Here is a 6202-nt window from a genome sequence, read left to right on the forward strand (position 1 = left end):
TTACCAAAAGTATAACGGAGTGAGTAAAAGCAGAGGCTTTTCCTAAGCCAGCTGCATGGATTTACATTTCAGCTAGTCCACATACCAGCTGTGTGACCTTGAGCAAGTTTCTTAACCTCTCTGTGCCTAAATTTCTTCCTGTGTATAAGGATAAGAATAAAATGTACTTCCTAAGGTTGCTTTAAAAATTAAATGAGTTAATGTATACTAAAGCTGAGCACAGTGCCTGCCATAGTATGTCCTATGTAAGTACTTAATATATTACCACTAATAATAATAATAATAATAATAATAATACATATCATTATTATTGTTACCTCCACATTCCCAGCACCTAGCAAATGCTGGCACATAGTAGGTACACAACAAATACTTGTTGACTAGAGAAATGAATGTTTGTCTCACTGAAGGCAGAGATAATTAATGCTTTTTCATTTCTTTATCATCATCACTTGGCGCAGGACCTGGCACTTAGTAGATGTGCAATAAATGGGGAATGGCTGAATGCGTGACAGTGGGAATGACTCTACCCCAAAGGGTCCCTCTACCCCTTCCGCCTTCCTGAGCCATCTCGACTCCCCTCTCCCTTCTTGAATCCCGGTGGGGACCCTTAGCGCCTTGCAGTGGGACAGCCTCCTCAGCCCCCTCTATTCTCACCTGCCCTCCCCAGAGACACGGGACAGCTTTGATCACTGACAGGAGCCTTCTCAAAAGAAAGAGAGAGAAAGAGAGAGAGAGAGAAATCTGGCAGTTTAAGCTCCCTGGACATGACACTCACCAATAAAACGAGCGGCTGTCAGCCTCTGCTCCAATCAGCTGCCCAGTGCTTTGGCAAGACATAGGAGCTCAGGGCAGCCGAAAAGCTGGGGTGTCGGGGCCAGAGCCAGTGAGAAGTCACTGCCTCCAGATATTAAATACATAAATAAACCCAGGCTTTAGCCGACAAAGGCCTGGTGTTCCTACAATATTCGACCTCACTGGATTCTGACAGCCTTAAGTGATCACATTCCCACTTTTCTCCTTGGTTTTCCTGTTGTAATTAAGTTTTACTTAAACAGTCGTGAATACATTCTCCTTGCTTAAAAAAATTAACCTGACAGATAAAGCCACGTGGACCCGCACCCCAATCTTGTACCCCACAACGTCTCCCAGGAAATAACTATTGACAGCATTTAGTGTGCATGTATCTTTCCAGAACCCCTTTTACACTTGACCTCCACTGTACCCCGTACAAGAGGCCATCTTGTTTTGGGTGTGGCTATATTACTGGTACATAGACTTTTCCGGTGGGGTGGGAGTTGCTTTGTTTTGTTTTCTTCTGAATGGATACGCCTTGAACATATGCTTCTGCACCTGGCTTCCTACGTTCAACAATGTGTGAGAATCTTGCCATCCAGATGCATACAGATCATCCTCATCCTTTTTCACTGCCGCATAGTATTCCGGAAGAGAGATAGAACCTAGTTTATTCATCTAGGGCTGTATAGTAAACCATCGAGGTGTGTTGGAAGGGAGGGGGGTTCTTTATAAAATATTGATGTCTGGGCCCCTCCCCAGACAAATTGAGTGACAGTTCTGAGGTCAAGAGCTAACTATCAGAATACTATAATTCCCAGTGATTTTAACTTGCAGCTAGAAACTTGTTCACTTGATCAGTCCCCTAATTAATGCATATTTAAGCTGTTTGTAAATCTTGGCTTTTAAAGGCTCCACTTTGAGCGTTCTTCCTTATACATCTGCACTGGTACTCCTCTGGGGCAGTGTCTCTTCACTTTGGCACTGTTGATAGTTGGGGCTGGACAGTTCTTGCTATGATGGCTACCCTGATGTCCAGCAGCATCCTTTTAAGCACACACACGTCACAACAATCAATAGTGTCGCCAGACATCGCTAACTATCCACCGGGGAAGAAACACTGCCTCTGCCCTGGGTAGGAGCTCAGAAGGAATGTGGCTGGACCCTCCAGGGCTTTTTCTTAGAATCACTGGTGCTCCAAAGCTCCTCCTGAATTCACAATCTCTAATTTTCTAGGACTGTCCTGGGGGCAGATATTCTATCCTTTTGTCCCTGTAACTTCAGACTTTGGGCTAGAACCCTGAGCACCTTTATTTTGACACGCTTCCTGCAGCCCCAAAGCCCCAAAGCTTTGGAATACAATTCTAGAATCTAAACTGTGAGCCCAGCGGTTTGGAGTACAGACTATCAAATAAGAATAAGGAGGAACTGATTCCTTTTTTTTTTTTTTTAATTTCTTTTCTTGTTTACTTTTTTCTTTTTTCTTTTTTTTTTGTTTAGAGAATTCTGCTGAGGGGAGGGGAAGACACTTCCCTCATTCTGCCCCCACCTCAAATTTGCAGAATCTACTCTAAGTCTCTCTAAGGCCACAGTCTCGTGTCCTGGTTGCTCTCTGAGCTTTATAAGTGATAAGAATAGTGGCCGAGAGGGAGGAAGATGAGGTAAAGTCTCCTGAGAAACAGAGGCTGCCCAGGGTCTGTGTGTGTGTGTGTGTGTGTCTGGAAGAAAATTAAATTCACAGGCTGGGAAGGAAGAGGAGGGGGAGAAGCAACAGGCCCAGCCGGTCATGTCTCTTTAAGCAAGATAAGCTGCCTGTCCCATCCATCTCTTTGACACTATCGGCCTGTTGTCTAAAGTACTTACAGTTCCCTCCTCAAGAGGAGAAGGCCCGACGTGGAGGGTGCTGGGGGAGGGGAGGAAATGAGGCCTTTAGGGCAGGGCACCCCGGCTGGCCGGCTTCCCCAGAGAGCAGGGACACGGTTTGCAGAGTGAGGAGGTCACCTCCACCCCCCTACCCCCAACCCTGGGCCTGGCCTGTTTTTAGCTCAGTCCTGAGTGCTAGCGAGATGGTCTCGCCCTGGCTCCCCTACCTGGGGCCCCATTCCCAAGGGAACCACTTGAAACGGAAACTTGTTCTCAAGTGGCCGGGGGAGAGTGTGAAACTCGGGAAAGAGAGAGAACGGGTGAAAGGGAAAGGCCTGCAGCTGATCACTCTGACCTCGGCTGCGCCCCGTGAGCCTCTAAAAACACGCGGCTCTTACTACACTGTGGAATGGGCGGTGTTATTTTCCCTGCCTCAGAGATCAGGAAACCAGACCCAGACAAGGTAAGTAACTTTCCTAAAGTCACACGGCTCATCGAAGGTATTGATGGGATTCGAACCCACTTGTCTCTCGGTTTGAAAGCTGACTTTTTACCTTTAACCAGGGTATTTCTTGTCCTCCTCTGTGGTGAGAAATCATGTCGATGAAGGATTGTCTGAATTGACGTACAGCCATTTATTTTTTTATTTCTTCAACAGATCCTTTTAGGGCCTGGCCTCTGGGTGCTGGTGTTAAGGGTCTGGCCTCAATTGCTTACTGATTCTATAAAATATCGCCCTAGATTAAACCAGATGTGCAGAAACCTTGGTGACCAGATTTTTCACTTTAGCCTCTGGACCACTAGATTTTGGGGTTTGGCAGCATAAGGAGGGAACCCAGGAGAGAAAGTTTCATAGCAGCTGTTACTGGGCTCGGCACGATGGTCTCCTCAAGAACATCACCAAAAAAATGACATAGCACGACATCATCTTTACAAGAACCCAGGGGAAAATTCCTTCCTGGTTTTTAGCAAACATCTTGATTTGTTTGTCTTTTACAAACTCTTTGGGCTCTTGTAAGTAACTATAATTCTCTCCTTGTTTTAGCAGAAGGAAGCTCAGAGCCAAATACACTTCTATGAACTAACTACACAGGGTGTTCCAGCTCTGGAGGCTGAATATCCTAAAATGTGGTATGAAACAACCCTCTCTTATGCTTCTGGATTCTGTGGGTCAGAGATTCGGACAGGGCGAGACGAGGCAGGGCAGAGCTGATCGGTCTTGGTACCGTGATGTCAGGAACTGGGGGCAGAATGACAGAATGACCTGAACGCTCTTCACTCACGTGTCTGGGGGTGCATGCTGGCTTCGGCCGAGGGCCTCAGCTTCTGTCCTCCTGGGCTCCCCCTGTGCATTCATTTGTACATCCTCACAGAGTGGCAGCTGTGTTTCAAGAGTGAGTGTCCCAATCCAGGGGCAACTTAGGCGGAAGTGGTACCACCTCTTATGACCTAGCCTTGGGAGGTTTCCCGACAGAGCAGGTCACCACCTGTTCCCTACTCTGGGCCTGGCCTGCTTTTAGCTCGGCCCCTAGGGCTGGGGAGCATTTGCCAAAAGTAAGCCACGAGGTCCAGCCCATAATCAAGGGGGAGAGTCGGACTCCCCTTCTGGAAGACAATATGGGATAAAAATACTGCTGTGCCCACTTTTGGAAAAACGATCTGCCACCCAAGACCAAAAATTTGTTGATATGTGCTAATCATGTTTGGCTTTATCATTTTATTTTATTTTATTTTATTTTTGGTCTGTGGATCGCATGCATTTTTGCAGCCAAAGATTCTTTTTGGAAACAGGCAGGAGACAGACAATATCTGCAGTCAGTGTTGTTTTCTGAGTGTGTGTTACACGCTTGGCGAGGATCTGTGCAAACAGATCCTTCCTTATGCCTTCACGGCTTTAATTCACAAGCGATCCTCTTATCGATATTTTACAGAAAGTTAAAGAAGTTTCCCAGATTTGGCACAGTGGAGCCGTGGCACAGGTGGGGTTCCATTCCAGGTGGCCCATTCAGCTCCGCCCCAGGTAGTCACCCCGCACGCCTCCACCCTGCTTCTCCTTTAAGCCACACTCCACACCAGGATCCTGACTTGATATTGTAACATGAAGGCTGTACCGGACACAGCCCTCTCCTCTCCCCAAACATCTCCTCTGACCGTAAGTGTATTCATGAACCTCTGCGTATATATCAAAATTAACATTCTCTCCAGCTTAGCTCAGCCAGCCTGTCAGGAATTTGGGAATTTGGCAGAAAGTCTCAGAGCACCCACTTCCTGCCAGACCCCGTGCTAACTCACAGGAATCCAGACACGAGACATTTAATGTCACAGGGGACTGAGATCTATTTGAGGGCAGAGACGGTGCCATTTTGGCTTTGTAGCTGGGCTCATTGCAAGTGTCCAGCGTCGCAAATGAAGGAGTAAAAGTGTTTGTCTGTTGCAGCAATAATACCTTGGGCGAGTGACAATCTCTCTCAGCCTCTATTTGCTCACCTGCAAAATGGGAATAAGAATGGGTCCTGCAGCCTCGCAGGGCTATACCGAGACTCTTGGAACTGAGAAGGTATCTCTTTTGGCATTGACGTCTAAAAAGTTCAAAGGTAAGTTTGGGGCCTCTGCCAGGTAATACGTAAAATGCTTAGCATATAATCAGCCCTCAATAAACAGGGCTATAAAAACACTCTGGGTCTTGAACTCCAAACTCAGATGAAGTTGATGGCAAGGGGGAGGAAAGGAGTATAAAATGTCATGGGTCTTCTCCCTTTCCCGCCTCTGGTGGTGGCAGTTTCGATGCGATGGGCCGGAAGTGGGAAGGCCTGGTGTTCCCAGAACGAATGGACATCTCCTAAAAACCGTTTTGGAAACCCTTGATCTTCCAAATCAAGGTTCCTGGCCAAACGTCTGAGTTAGCAGATCTAACAAAATATCTTCAATGAGTTTCAAAACCTGCAACTTCGTTGGTGTGTGCCTGGCTGAAGGGCATCGGGGCGACAGAATCGAATGGCAGCCTGTTTGGAGAATATAAGAAATGAACCGAACTGACCGAGTGTTGCGTTATCTCTCGTGGCCCAATTAGCACCAACCCCCGTTTTTATTTTCGATGCAGTATGTGGCCGGTGAGTCGGGGAGAAGGGAGATTTGCATTATTTGCTCTTTGCTAGCTCTGGGAAATAGCAAGAATATTTGGCCCTCCAGACAAACGCCAGCTCTGCGCCTAAAAGCTAAGTCCAGATATGTTATATATTTATTCAAGGCAGCAATTGGCCAGGAAACGACTATAAAACACACATTTTGAATAAAAGGGAGATTTATGGTGCATTTGCGAATCTGAGTCATATCTCTCTGCCTCCCCCAGGCCAGAATCCCTCTAATCACTAACATACCCCCAGCTTGTACACTCAGTGGGCACAGAATTGCTTCCTTCTGGTCCCGTCCCCGTTAAAGACGTGATGCGGATTGTGCTACTTTATCTGACAGTCGGTAAATGAATTGCCCGATTCATTCTGAGCTTAGGTGGGGGCTGGTTTTTTTCCCTGGGAAGAAAAAAAGT

The 6202-nt window shown here is 46.8% G+C and overlaps 1 long non-coding RNA gene across 1 annotated transcript; it reads left to right on the forward strand.

Moving 5' to 3' along the window:
• Positions 1–2999: 2999 nt before the first annotated feature.
• LOC120606698 (uncharacterized) lies at positions 3000–5861 on the forward strand. Its single transcript, XR_005653949.1, has 4 exons — positions 3000–3121; positions 3704–3789; positions 4590–4810; positions 5096–5861. It is a non-coding gene; the product is annotated as an uncharacterized LOC120606698 (long non-coding RNA).
• The last annotated feature ends 341 nt before the right edge of the window (positions 5862–6202 follow it).

This window comes from Pteropus medius, unplaced genomic scaffold (assembly GCF_902729225.1).
Source record: "Pteropus medius unplaced genomic scaffold, Ma_sr-lr_union100, whole genome shotgun sequence".
Lineage (NCBI taxonomy): Eukaryota > Metazoa > Chordata > Mammalia > Chiroptera > Pteropodidae > Pteropus > Pteropus medius.